This window comes from Gavialis gangeticus, unplaced genomic scaffold (assembly GCF_001723915.1).
Source record: "Gavialis gangeticus isolate Ggan-Ray unplaced genomic scaffold, GavGan_comp1, whole genome shotgun sequence".
Taxonomy (NCBI): domain Eukaryota; kingdom Metazoa; phylum Chordata; order Crocodylia; family Gavialidae; genus Gavialis; species Gavialis gangeticus.
The window spans coordinates 104580551-104595982 of record NW_017729022.1 but is presented as its reverse complement, the minus strand read 5'-3'; the positions used below and the strand labels follow the sequence as shown (position 1 = coordinate 104595982).

Sequence of the window (15432 nt, the reverse complement as noted above, 5' to 3'; positions counted from 1 at the left end):
GGGGGGGGGAGCAGGGTTCCTGGCACTTTGCGTTGGATTGATTGAAAGCTAGCTTCCCCTGACAGAATTATAATTTAGGGACTAAAATTTATTTAAGTATATTAAATTTCTTCTACTAGACTGGACATAGCATCCTATGCCTATATTTCAAAAGAACAAAAGTGGATATAGAGCTCTGTTATTAATCATTCCACACTAAATAAAAATTAAGAAATACAATTCCTATCCATAAACTAATGCATTGAATATCGTGTGTTTAATTTAAAAGGACAACAGTAAAGGAGTGCTGTTAATTTATTCCTGAGTCACTGAAAGTCACTGCACTGAACCATTTCTCTGATACTTATTCCACCTGGCTCTTATGCTGTTTTTAGTGGATCACATCATATGACAATGTTAAGGTAGACAAAACTCTGGCAATAAAACAGTGGTCAGTGTCCTTTAAGAAAGCAGTTCAGAAACAGATATTTTCCACAACGCAATTATTTATCAGACAGGCAACACATGCAACAACAAAAAGAAAACCAGTAGTATTGAACTATTAGACAGGTTGGATCTGGAGGCACAGATTGGACACTCAGTCTTATACATTTTAAACCTTCTTTCAAACCCAGAAAAAAAACAAGTAAATTCCTTCTAATTTTGTTTTTCAAAACTATAAATTTTATCTTTTGAGTAAAAGTAAATTAAAATAATAATTCCAGTTCTACCAGGCCAGGAAGTTTGGGGGTCCAAATTCCACTGAATAAAGAAGTATGTTTCCTGAACTGCCACATAAAATGTTTTTCTTTGTTCCCTTTTTTGGCCTCCAATAAACCATTAACCCTGAAGGCAGAAAGACAGTTTCCAATCTCTAAAGCATCTGCTGTGAATCAGAATGAAGATAGTTCTAGTTACCTGCACCACACTATCCTAGATCATCACAATCCTATCCCGTAAAGAGGGCATGTCTGATATGCATAAAACATATGAATATTCAAATAGTAGGGATGTGACCAGTTAAACTATTAATTACGATTGCATTTAAACAATTAATTGATCATTTAACCGATGAACCCAGTGATAACTGGTTCTAACTTACCAGTTATCGTTTAGCCTGGGGCGGTGCAGCTGGGGAACAAAAGGGAGAAAGAGAAACTGTGCAGTGCCCAACCAGAAGGAGGCACAGCAGAAGGGAGGTAGAAGCAAGGAGGACAGGGAGGGGTGACTAGCACCTATAGCTAGGCTCTGTGGACCCAGGTGCAGCCACTTACAGCCTGCCTACCGAAGTTGCTCACAGCAGGCAGTGGGGAGGCTGGAAGTGGCTGCATCAAAATCTGCAGAGACTAGCTATAGGTACTAGTCACCCCCCTTCACTATCCACAAGGGCAGGAATTGCTGATGCTCCCTCTCCTTCCTGCACTGCTGTAGCTGGTCCCAGAAAACCCCTCACTCTCTGCTGTCACCCATGGCTTCATGGGCTGTGCTGCATGCCTGACAGGGCTTGTCAGTGCTTTGGCTCTCTGCTCCCTACACTGCTCTGGGCAGGCGGGTGTGCCAGCCTTAGGCTCAGTACCCCCCTCCTAGTCTTACTTCACAGAGCCACAGCCTGGAGCCCAGTGACACAGAGCCCGTCCCCATCACTCTGTCTGGCCAGATACAGCACCTTCTCTGGCTGCAGCTGCTGCTGCTGGCAGTGACTGCATGCACTCCCTGGCCAGACTGGCAGCAGCTTCGGAACCTGACAGGGGCAAGGTGAAGGAAGGGGGGTGCAAGGCAACTCCCCATGGCTTGCGGGTCAGCCCCACGGTGTGCCCCACCCACCTACCCCATCCAAATCCAGGCCCAGACCTGGGCTCAAAGAGGATCCACCTGCCCACCTAGTTTGTCATGAGGAGAGGTCCTGGGAGCCGGGGCCCCAGGGAGCCACTGAGTCCCCATCACACCTTGGGGGGTTGGAAATGAACTGCTGGTGCCAGGATGGGAAGGGACACCCTGCAGACCAGACCAGAGCAGCCCCAAATGGGCCAGCCAGGGAGTTGTCATACTGATTAATTGTTTAACCACTGTAATTACAACAGGTTAAACAGCTATTTTTTTTAAAATCAGTATTTAAATCTCTATCAGATACATAATGGTTCAGATACATGTAACAATTGGAACATTTCAAATGCCTTTGAAATGTTTCAAAGACCAATTGTACAAACATACATTTGAATATACTTTGAAATATTCCAAAAGTGACTGAAGCTCTCCACATTATTATCTCTTTTAAGTAAGGTACTATTTGGAGCATTTCACTTTTTTTTATATGTGCATGGGGACAGGGTCCTCCAGAATCCCATAAGTACTCCAGAGTCCCACAGTGTTTCACTCTGTCCCGCCCTCCTTAGGGCGAGTGGGTGGACAGCCTGTTGGCTTATCCAGCTGCCAGGTGTTGCTCCAGGTCCAAGAACAGTGCTGGGCTCAGAATGAGACCCCTGCCTCTTGCCCCCACTCTCCTTGCCAGATCCTTGTTCTCCCCCTGCTACCACTGCTAATACGTAGCTAGACTTACAGCTGGACTTATCCCCCCGCCAGCTACTGAAGCTGCTGTTCTCCAACCCAAGCCCTTCTACCTCTCTGCTCCACAGAGGGGGAAAAGGCAAGAATTGAGACATTTCAAGCTCGTGTCAGAATCCTGGCACCAGGGAGCCCCTGCTAACTACACTCCTCCATACTTATTTATCCACTCTGGCACTTGCTGTTCTCCCCTCCCCTTTAGCTTCCCAGACTATTGGGGGAAAAGGGAATGAAGTTGTAGATTACTGCAGCCTCCTGTAGTACCTCGCAGCTGGAGACAGAGTTGGTAGGGTCATGGGCTGCACACAGACCTAGGAATCTTGATGCATTCCAACCAAGGAGTACCAAAGGGGTTGTATATGCATCTCATGACAGCAACAATGCCTTTTAAAATGTTTTCAAGTAGATTACATTTAGAAATGTTGCAGAACTTACTTCTGACTGTACCTATACAAGGGTGCCGACAGAAATAAGAACTCTTGAGCAGCAAAGACAACATATTAAGGCTCTAGCCCCACGGGCCAGATCCAGCCCTCAGCACTGTGTCATCCGGCCCATGAAGCTCCCCACAGATTTGTAGAGAGACCCATGGGCTGTGGCCCTACAAGCTAAATCAGGTGTGTAAAGTCGCACAGGGCCCAATCCCAGCATATGGGGGCTGGGCAGGGTTAGCATGGGGGCTCCAAAACCCAATCCGGGCTGAGTGGAAGTGGCATGGGGCCCCCAGAGCCCAATCCTAGCTGAGCAGAGGCAGCGCAGGGCTCCTGGAGCCCAATCCCAGCTGGACTGGGACAGCACTGTACACCAGAACCTGATCCCTACTGAGCAGAGGTGGAAATGTCACAGGGCCCTGGAGCCCAATCCTGGCTAAGCAGAGGCAGCATGGGGCCCTGGAGCCTGATTCTGACCAGGTGAGGGTGGCATAGGGCCCTGGAGACCAATCCTGGCATGTGGGAGTAGCAAAAAGCCCAATCCAGACCATAAACTGGTTTCATACCATTCATCTTTCCTGAAGGATCAAAAGTGAGCACCACTGCTCTAGACCAGTGGTTCTCAACCTTTGTAGTTTTGAGGCACCCCTCAAAGTACCAGCTCTTAGCTTTTACTTGTTTGCTGCAGAAGAACTGCTCTATTTTTTTTCTGTAGTCAAAAAACAACTCAGAAGGGCCACAAGAAGTCAGAAGGTTTTTAACACTGTGGATTCCTATTTGAAAACACAGGGTTTATCTATCTGTATACCTAACAGTGCTAAACACCCATGGCACCCTTGAAAGGATCTCAAGGATGACAATCACTGCTTTAATCTGACTTTGTAAACCAAAAAAGTACATTATCATGCATGCTGCCCATCCTGTATCCAAATGTTACCACATTTTCACTGGATTGGGTTACATCTATACATAGAATATGAAGATTGTGCTTCATCATACTGCAACAGCATGCTAACAATTTGATAACTATAAGGAAGCTAGAGATGTCAATTCCATTCTACACCATTAACTTTCACTGGCAATAATATTTGGAAGACAAAACAAAATTAAAACAAAAACTGAAACACAGGTAAGCACAAACATAATACTTGGGAATGAAAATACTAGGGCATGATCTGAATGTGAGGTCTTCCATCAACTTCACCGTGGTTTGGATCAGACCTATTATATACATGCAGGTTGTCAACCTTTCCAGTCTCTGCATGCTGCCTAGGATTTAGAATTGCTTGTCAAGTTTCAGCAAGAAGGTAAAGATGACTCTGAACAATCAACAGTATCCACTTTGCTCTTTTTGCCATTACCGTCTAGAACTGGCAAGGAAAAGCTTTTCAGATGAGGCAAAGGAAACACCATACTGAGCATGAGCTCTCTCCTCCCCAACAGTGACGCCCAATTATAGTGTTTCCCACCTCCTCTTCTTCCCCCTGCCTTATGAACTAAACTTAGGGATACATGATAAAAGAATATTTATTATGCAGAACAACGCATATTTCATGCATTTGCAAGATATCTAAGCAAACAGACACTGAATCATAAGTTCACATAAAAATAGGGTTGGAAGGGAACTGAAGAGATCATTTCTAGTCCAACCACCTGCTCAAGACAGAATCATCCCTGTCTAAACCACCTGATCCAAGTATTTGTCTAATCTGCCCTTAAACACTTCCAAAAATGAAGACGTTGGATCATGGACCACAAGAGTAGAAATGGAAAACATTCATTCCTCAAGTCCATGTCCTTGGAAGCATAGCTGACATTAGCATGTGACTTGTTGCCCTTGGATCACTTACTGAAATCAGGTACTCACGTAGGAAACGGTAAAAGAGTCACAGGAAAAAAACAGATTAATTCCTAAAGATAACCAGGACAGGTGTGTTGTTTCTTAAACTTATTAACCTACAATATAATTCCTAGAATTATATATGGTCTGCTTTTAAGTTCCCAAAGCAATAATCTTACCACCACCTCCCTCAAAAGGCTATTCCTAAACCTAATAAATCACTGTGTCATGAAGTTTTTCTGATATTCAAAATGCATTTTTGTTTCAGCTCATTAATCATTGTTACACCTCCCTGTAAAATGCTTAATTATTTATCTCAGCGGTTTTCAACCTTTTTTGGTCAGAGTACCCCGGCGGGCAGTTGAAAAGCAGGGAGTTGCCTGGCAGGCAGTTGATGAGCAGGGGTGAGGGCATTACGGGGCGGCCGATCTACAAGTGGAACTCCTTGCTTCCAGCGACGAAACTGGAAGTGCTGCCACCGAAACTGGAACTGCCGCCAGCTTCTCTGCACTGCTGCCGTGTATGCCCTGGGGCCTTCCAAAGTACCCCCACGGGTACATGCACCCCCAGCTGAAAACCCGATTTATCTCCCTTTTTAACACCAACACTCAAAATTATAGATGGTTATGTCCCTACCCCACTTGTTTGGCTCTGAATCAATCTATATGTATTACTCTTTTTTAATCTCTCCTAATAAATCAGCCCTTCAGTACTCTACTCAGTTCTGTCACACTTTTGTTCCCCAGATCCCTCCAATTTGCTTGTTTAAAGCCCTTGAATTTAACAAAATAATGTCAAATGTGTCCACACCAGACCTGCGGAGTCTTGTTTCACAATGCTGAAGTGATGGACAACTTTATTGTTCTATTTTGTCACCACCTTATAATGTAAACTGATGTCTAACTAGCTCTCCATTATAACGCCTAGGATTCTTCCAGTAGTATTACTACTCAAAACAAATTTTCACATTAAGCATGTATGCTGATCATCCTGAGATTCTGGTATTTGTATACCTTTGTTTTTTTCTTTGTGTCATTTGGATGTCCCTATTGGTTTACACAGAGGTATCTAAAGTTATTTACGTGGACAATAGCTAAATTCTGAATATGAAACAGCAAAACATACCTTGCACTTTCCCCCCACACTTTGTCTTGTCAGTGTCACCTTGTTGTCTTTCACATGATGATGGCAATATCAAGACTAAACTTTATTTTCCTATGGGACATGAATCACCAAGTTTTCCATAAAATCTGCATCTTCATTTGTTCACACAGGAAGAATAAGAAATTATGCCTGGGAATATATAGTCTTTCTCTTTAATCAAAACTGAGATTTAAATCACCTTGCAACCTCTCATGCTGTGAGATTCCGCCTGATCTACACAAAGGCACATACTACAATTGCCTGTTCTGTGCGAGTAACTGATGGGGAAGAAGGGACTTGATTTTTACAAACTCATGAGTCTTCCAGCCACCTCAATATAACAAGAATGTAAAGCCTTTGAAACAGAAAAAATAAAAAAAACAGAAGTCCACCCACCATCTTGCACCAGCCTTTGTTTTAAATGAGCCTTTAAAAAAGGCCATATTTATTACATGTAAAATATTCATCTACCTTATTCAAGAAAGGGAATGACCAAGATCATAACATGTTCCAATTGAGCTGTCAGATTCCATTAAGCAGTCTACACTAGTCATACACTTTGGCTTGCCTAAAATATTTTAATGAAAATGTATTTGTACTGTGTGGTTTACAGGAACAATGACAGAATCTCAAACTACACTGTGACCTTTTCAATAACTTTCCGCCCCCCCATATACACAAATTCCAGACAAATAAAAGCACCAGATTGTTTAAAAACAAGGTGGTCCTTCTTTATGGTTTCTTTTTTCTTTTCCTGTTTAAAGAACCCCTTTGCTCATGGCTGCCTGAAAACACAAACAAAATATCCTCAAAAATCACCTACAGTCTAAACTTTAAACTCTAGTCTTCACATTAGGAAATAAATAATCAGTTTTCTTCAATAAAATGTAACAGCATCATTTTTAATTATAGTAATCTTAACATGGCATTTTCATCTTCAAAGAGCTGTAGAGGCATTAGCTAATTAATCCTCATTTCCCTCCCCAGGCCTCCCGTTCCCCTTCCTTATTCCAGTAAGCCATAGGAAAAGTAACCACACAGAGGACATGCTTGCAGACAGGCAGGGCATTTTGCAGCTCTTTTCGTTGTGTCTAGTGTCAATGAATTCTGATTAATGACTGGACCACAGAAGTAGGCAGATAATAACCATTTTTCATCTTTCAGCAAATATTAATATAACCTTAAAAGCAAGAGAGAGAACAACTGCTCAAAACTGTGACCAAGACTACACCACGATTGAGTTTGTTTCTGATCTTAATTTCTTGGGTATAAACCTGAAGAAACTTCCCTGAAGGTGATCATGATAAATCAGTTTTAACCAGAAAGAAGGCAGAGCAGTGTGTAAATCAGTATAACTGAGGTCTGATTCATGCTCAGTGAGTTTAATTATGCTACTTCCCTATGCATGGGGTCAAATTCTGATTTCACATACATTTGTGGAAATCTAGAGAAATGTTGCTAGTGTTATTCTTGATTTACACCTTTCTAAACCTTTCTGCAGTAAAATGCTCTGTGATTGCTCTTCTGAGGCACCACATTTGCTCTTCCTGTGTTGGTTAATACTCATATAAAACTGATGCTCCAAAAAAAAAACAAAAAAAACTGATGCTCCAAAAAAACGTAGGCCAGAACGTTCCCAGGTGAAAATTGGCAAACTTATGGGATCCGATCCAATCTAACTTTTTTTTGTTGTTTTAGATTAACATCCTTGACAATATGTATTCAAATATACAGTTAAAACAGGAAATGCTATTTTTACTCATTATCTATTATTTTTGTTCAAAGATTAAGTGCCACTTAAGTTTCCTATTACAGTTCTAGTATTGTTTCATACATATTTATGGCAAAATACATTTATCCTGGTGGCTTTTCCCATAAAAAACTTAAAGTAGTTTTACTGGCTTCTTTTATAACCGCCATATTTTATTCCCATAATTTTACTTGCTGTAAAAGAATTAAAAGAAATAAGAAGGTTTTCCTTGAGAATACAAATAGATAAAGGGAAAAATAAGCCCATTATAACTCTTTTAAGACTAACAAGCTCATAGACATATTTTCAAATGCTCTGGACCCAAATTCTGCTCTCAACTCAGGTGCTCCCATTATGATTCTAATGGGTGGATTTTCAAAAATTGTTCATAATCTAATGTGCAGGACTCCTTTGAAAATCTGGGCACTTGTTTTGCAAGATTATATGGAAGATGAGCTTTTTCGAAAATCTTCCCAAAACTGTGGGTGATCAATTCTTTTGCAAATTCTGGCCATATTTTTTTTTTAATATGACTTTCTCTGCAAATCTATTGGGAAAATCTCTTAATTCAATATTCTTTCCAAAGTCTTTCTATAATTAGATTATGCATGAGGGAATCAAAGTCTAAGCATCACATTTACCCATGCAGCAGTGTGCAGTTCAAATGTTAAACTCCGATCGATGACTGTTACAGGATAAGTGAAATTATTATTAACAGATTAGTATGGGAAACTAAAATAACATGTATTGTTCATTTTACTGTTAGAGTTAAACTTCTGATACACTGTTCCTTACCTAAAAGATGTGATAATGAATGAACGGCACTCCCACTTCACAGCACTACCCTGGTGTGAACTCAGCAACTAGAATACACGTTTATAATAATACTTAAATCAAGGAGGCTATGAAAATCCACGTGTTTACTATTTGATGGCTGATTACATTACTCCATTCCTCCAATTTATTTTTGGATTTTTAACTAATTGTAGCTTTTTATTATTAATCACCGCGCTGGTAAATGTTATCACTGATTGTTTCCTGTAATTTCAAATGAAAATCTTAAAAGCAAGCTGGCTGGAAATTATGAACCCTCTAAAGGCTAAATCATTTCCTTGATGCACCTTTTTGCTGTTTCTAAAGCTGCCTACTATTGGTAATTTAAAACACTGGCAGCTGCCCAAATTCCTATGCTCTTGAAGAGAATAAAACCACCCAACCTTTAAAGAATTAACCTTTATGGAATTATCAGTTTTAATTACAAGCTGTCAAAATTACTAATTACTACACACATAAAAACGGGAATCTACAACCTCATCCTACAAATGCTTACTCATGTGAAAAAAGCTTTCAGAAGCTGACCCCTGCCACTGACTTTTATAAGAAAATCCAATTAAAAAAAAATCAATGTAAAGGGGATAGTGCTTGTATGATGTTTTGCGGTATCATCCCAGTCAGATCATGTTCTAGACATGTAGATGTGTCTGCTGACTACTAACCTATATCCATGTAAGAAGCAAATGGGCACTGACAGAAGCAATTATTAAAATGAAAGCAGCTATTAAAACTGTATTTTATTACACATTATAGAATTTACAGATTAACCACAAGTCCCCTTTAATATCTCCAAGACAATGTTTTCTCAGAATGGATTTGTAAACCTTTATTTTTCCCCCCTATGATACCATGAATTTTAGTATATGAATATTAAATGCACCAAAACAAGAAGTTGAGGTGCATGGAAACTGATAGTAAATAGGCAGGTGATAGGTTTACTATCCTATTACTTTACTTACTATTGCATGGTTTATTTCCAAAACTGAAATACTGTCAACAAATATCTTTAGAGGTAACACAAAAACACCATCAAACCACTGTACCATATGTTAGCATCTAAGCACAGAAGTGGACTAGGAATCCTCCCTATGCTTTCAGCTAGGGTCCATTTGAACAAAAATGATTTTGTTTAGATTCTTTGTAGGAACCTAACCTCTCTTACCCTCCAAAAAAAGTATTTTTCCAATAACCATATTTCTTTGGATTAAAACACTTTGCAGTCTCCTATTACTCCAGTTTTCACATATCTTCAAGAAAATATAGATGCTTCCCAGATACGCGTTCTAGAAGAGTTTGGAGAAATCACATCCTCCCTAGGGATCACTGTTGGCAGCCCCAAAACATCACTTTGTTCAAACTGAAGCATTTTAATTGTTACTATCAGGGTCTCATATTCAGTACCACCCCCCGCCTGTGGCCCTACCTATGCTTGTTGCCCAGCAGAGCTTAAAGAGAACTCCCCATGTGTCTCCTGGAATAAAGCAGGAGGCTGCCCCCGCTTCCTGTTGGCACTGGGCAAGGGTCTGGGCAAAATCAACCCAAAGCTGCCACTCAGCAAGCTAGCTTGTTCCTCAACCCATTGGAGGGGCTTTTCGCCTACTCCCCCCACCCCACCCCACCCACAGCTGCTGCTAGCTCATGTCAACTCTACACTGTCCTTTCACAGCGGCTGATGAAGTGAACTTTGGTTCCCAAAAACTTGTGCTCTTTCTCTCTCTCTCTCTCTATATATGTATCTTATTTAGTTACCTACCGAGGTGTATCTCTGCTCCACCTTAATTTCAACCCACCACTCGCCCTCAACCCTCAGCAGGTGCAGCCACCTCCTCTGCTAGGACAGCTGCACCCTATGCTCAGAACCAAATGCCCCACTCCTATCAAGAGCACCTGGGAAGTAGCCAAAGGCATCACCTTCCAGGCATGGCACTTGGCTGACAGCATTGGGTGGGGGGGTGCCCATGCACGAGCACAGATATGCAGACATATGCATAAGTTTGTGAGCATGTGTGAATGGATGTGAACACATGAGTGCATGTATGAGCATGTGTGTGAGCATGTGTGAGGGCACAAGAGTGTGACAGCATGTGAGCATATGAGAGCAGGCATGGGTGAGTGCATGCCAGAGCATGAGTGTGTGAGAATATAAGTGCATGAGAGCGGGCATGTGTGCAAGCATGAGTGCATGAATGTGTGTAAGTGTGTGAGCATATGACACTGGGTGTGCGCATGTGTGTGTGAGCACAGGAGTATGAGAGCATGTGAACATATGAAAGTGGGCGTGCGTGAGCACGCATGAGTGTGTGTTAGAGCATAAGGGGCTGTGCATGAGTGTGGATGAGGTCATGAGTGTGTATAAGCATGTGAGCGCATGAGTGTGCGTGCATGTGACTGAATGTATGAGTGTGCGCGTGAGAGCGCGCATGTGAGAGTGAGGGATGTGCACCCAGGCGTGTGAGGATGTGTGAGTGTATGCGCACGTGTATGTGAGCACATGAGAGCGGGTGTGAGCGCGCGGTCCCCGTCCCCAAGCCCCGGCCGCTCCCCCCACTCACCGCGGCGCCGGGCAGGGAAGCGGCGAGGCGGAGGCGGAGGCAGCGGCGGGAGGGCAGAGCCGGCCGCAGGGCGCTCTCCCGCCGGGACAGAGGCCGCGTCTCCCTGCCATGTCGGCCTGCGGCCCTCGGGCGGCCGCGGGTGGCTGAGGGCTGGCGGCGCCCCCGGACGGAGCGGAGCAGCCGCGATGCACAATGCGCCGCCGCCTGCCCTGGGAGCGCGGCCAAGAAGCGGGGGGCGGGCTGGAGGCGGAGAGAGCGGGCTGCAAAGCGGTATCCGCCCCGCAGCCCGCACCGGCGAGAGATGGGAACGCACGCCCAGCCCGGCTAGAGCCGAGAGCCAGCGGGGAGCCCCTTTGTTCCTCCCGCCCCGCCCCGCCGGGCAGCGCTCAAAGCCCTCCCCGGCCGCCTCGTCGGATCCAACGTGGGATTTCCCTTCAGCGGGAGCTTCCCAGAGCTGCCACATTCGCTAGAGGTCCCAAGGAGGAGGAGGAATTTCAACATTCAACGTTTCTATACCAGCACCATTATTATTATTATCATTATCCAACGTTTCTACACTGCCACTACCATTCTTGTTGTTGTTATAAAAAAAAAATTATGATTAGTAGTGGTGGTGTGATGGTATAAAATGGTGGTCGTGTGGTTGTATAATATTAACATGCGTGCACACGCATAATAATAGTAGTAATAATACTTATTATTAACAGCATCAGTAATTCAAATCTTAGCATGAATAATAACAATAACAATTATTATAACAGCAACAATAATGACAACAATAATAGTTACAATAAAAATAGCTATTATTATTATGACAACAACAGCATCAATAATTGTTACAATAGCAATTATTATTTTTGTTATTATTAGAGGTGGTAGAGTGGTGGTGTAAAATTGGGGTACAATATAAATGCATGTACACACAATAATAATAATAACTATTATTATTAACGGCAACAATAATTATAATAGTATCAATAATACTAACACTAGCTATTGTTATTGTAACAGCAACACTGCTGACAACAATAACATCAATAATATTAACAATAACAATAACAATTATTATTAACAGCACCAATAATGACAACAATACTAAACAATAACAGAAACAATAGCATAATAATAATTATTATTATTAGTGGCGGTGTTACAGAAATGTTCTGCCTTCAGTTTTGAAATTCCTCCTCCTCCTTGGGAAGGAAAGGGAATTTGGCAGCTCTGGGAAGTTCCTACTGAAAGGAAATTCCACCTTCCAGCCTGATCAAAGCCAATGAGCTGCAAAGCTGGGCTGGAGGGTTTTGTCCATTGTCCAGATTGCACGTAAGTGGGGATGATGATGATGATTAATAATAATAATCATAATCATAATAATAATGTTTTTGTAATTGCAATCAAAATACATGTCAGAAATAGGAACCTCCCCACCACAAAACGCTTCCTATATTGAAGACAATGCCAAATTATATTTTATCCAAGTGAAAAGCTCAGGCACGCAGTGCACCCTGCTCTGTGCACCAGATTTAGGGTTTTAGTAGCAAGCTGTGGGGTTGTTAAGTGGATGGAAGTGGAAATGGGTGTTAAGTTGGGGGAGCTATGGAAAAAATGGTTGTTTATTCTTACCAAGACCTGTCTTCACCCACTGGGTCTTGAATGAGCAGCAGCAGCCTGTCTTGCAACATAAACCTGGAGGACAGATTGTACATCCTCAGTCAACCTTCATAGACAAGAAAACTTAGGAATACTTGGTAAGACCTGTTACCAATTAGCCATAATAGCAAGTAACATTGCACTTTGACTGTACACAACAAAGTGTTCCTATAACTTTCCCTCAAAATAAACAACAAAACAAACTCTTGACTTAAATCCATAGGTCCCCTTGAAACATTTCAGTTTTGCCCCATTGGTATTTTCTGACTGAACACTATGCCAGTGGAAATTTGCCCCTGATTCAACATGTTACCTTTGCTCTCTTTCTCAGAGGCCTCTGCTACACATGTCATCTATTATGCAATTGACTAGTGAATTGTGCAATAAATTGAGACTGGTTGCACGTGCAAAGTGGTTATCACGTGATAAAAATGACTATCCAAGTATAAAAAGAGCCAATAAAGTTTGTGCTTGAAAATGTGTAACAACTCTATAGCCAGTTTCTATCCAGCTTTAATTTGAACATGTAGCAGGGCTCTCAGCCACAACTTTGGGGTCTACATTCTTATCAAACAGGATCAATTTTTATAAGGCTGGTGCCAAAGTACATGTAGATAAGCACCAGGATGCAAATACTTCAAAAACTAGTGTTGCTAGAAGACTGGTATTTTGGAAAAGCTGGAACTAGTAATGAATCATATGGGACTGCATGTGGTAATTGGTAGAGGAATGGGGTTGTTTTTTGATTGTTCATTGTTGATCTTGTTTGTTCAGCCAGTAAGTTATTTTGCAGAGATCAAGCCTGCTGATTAGACTTCTTTCTGCTCTGCTGAACTGTTGAATTGTTATGACCATGGAAGAATGGTAATGGATCAAGGGCAGTAAGTCAAATATCAGATTTATAAAGGAAAGGCATGAATTTAGCCAGAAGCTTGACAGAGCGAGAAAACCTGTGTTGATTTCCCACTTACCTCATATGCTCAGTCCTTTCTCACAATTTTGAATGCCTACATGAAGCTCAAAATCCCTTGCACCTGGGTAGTAGTAATTTCACGTACAGCAACCGTACATGGCATGTACAACACATTGGAACAATGTACTAGTGAATGAAGGTTTTTTGTTAGGAAACCCAGTCACACAAAACTCTTCCACTTTGGGTTTCAGTGGTAATTTGGTACCCAGAAAGGAAGAATGAAAGACTGATTGAGGTTTAATCTTGGGGAATCCTAATCTATGATTGCACATCAAAACTCAGGCTTTCATTTGGTCTTTATAAGAAACCAGTTTGTAGCCAGTCGTTTTGAGTTTAGTGTTACTTGGAGGTGCTTAATGCTGCCAATGCAAAGCATTTGTTACGGGGATCCAAACCAAGGACTGGTGCAAATCAAATCCACAAAAAGTATCATCCACCTCAAATCAAGGCTTGTATGGTGATTTCCTATGGCTTGTCCTAAGACTCTTCTGCCTGCTTTCAAAAAAAGAAAATACAATGGATTCAAATTAATTTCAATGATAGTTCAATAACCTCTAAGATTCTACTACTAGATTCCTTTACTAATGGTAGGATGCACAGGGCTTCTCAGAGAAACTGGTACAAGTAGCTACTTACTCCCTACCAGAAGAAGACTACCTAAAGCTTGGTGTATGCCAGAGGTGCAGCTAACAGGTTTTGTGTCCTTACTAGGGGTGCCAAGTGCAAGGGGAAGGTAACCTAGGGTAGTCAGTCCTATCTGCCTCAGGATTTCAAAGACCACAGCAGATGCTGCTGTGTCACTGTGTGCCCTTTGTGGCAGAATACCATCTATGTCGCTCCCCAAATTCTGCTATCTGACAATTTGGTTACCATGGTCACTACAGAGGTGTGGTGAGGGCAAGGGTACTGCCAAGTTGCAGAGACCTGGTGGCAACGGAGAAACCCCCATGCCACAATGCTCACCGGCAGCATTGCAGTATGCTGAGCCTCAGGAGCATGGCAGCGGCAGGATCGCTGTGCTGCAAGCACCACCAGTGACCCCGCAGCGTGCAGAGCCACAGAAATGGGGCAGCAAGGGTGGTACTGCCATGCTGCAAACCCCATTGGTGGCAACCCAGCTCGCCAAGACCCCTGAGCATGGCGGCGGCAGTGGGTTCACTGCTCCCCGAAACTTACTGGCAATGCTGCAGCATCCCATGCCACAGCCAACAGGAGCCCAGAGATGGGGCGAAGAAAAAAAGCTGACACCAGTGTAGATGTGCTTTGTAAGCATGTGCGGAGATAAAAGCCCTGTGCTCTGTGGCAGAAGGCCACCTCTGTTTCTCCCCAAAAACTCTGCTCTGTGATAATTTGGTTAGATTGGGCCCTGCAAAGTGTACACACCTTACCCTATCTCTTTAGGTAACCTGAGCTGGATACATTCCTGAGGGAGGGGGAAACCTGCTCCCTCTGCCTACGTGATTGGCATCACATACCAGGGTGAGGAGCTTGGGCTCCCTGGTGGGCTAGAGACTGCTAGTCTGCCCAGCAATCAGTGATGCATTTCAAATTGGTTACTGACAGCCAACAGGTGGTGGCCTCCATTGGATCAGGTAAATGAGGTCATAAGGGCTATATAAGTTAAGGACTGCCCAGGAGGAAGGGGCAGCAGCCATGAGAGAGAGAGAGGGGCGGGGGGGAGGAGCTGGACCATCTGAAACTTGCTCTCTCTCTCTCTC

At 42.8% G+C, this 15432-nt stretch overlaps 1 protein-coding gene across 2 annotated transcripts in view; it reads right to left on the bottom strand.

Moving 5' to 3' along the window:
• Positions 1–11303, bottom strand: part of PRR5 (proline rich 5) — a 178873-nt gene extending 167570 nt beyond the window's left edge. The window contains exon 1 of one of the 2 annotated variants that reach the window (XM_019515818.1): positions 11092–11303. The gene's annotated coding sequence lies outside the window, so the exon portion shown is untranslated. The remainder of the gene's footprint in view (positions 1–11091) is intronic. The other variant, XM_019515819.1, reaches the window with a different exon arrangement.
• Between the last annotated feature and the right edge of the window lie 4129 nt (positions 11304–15432).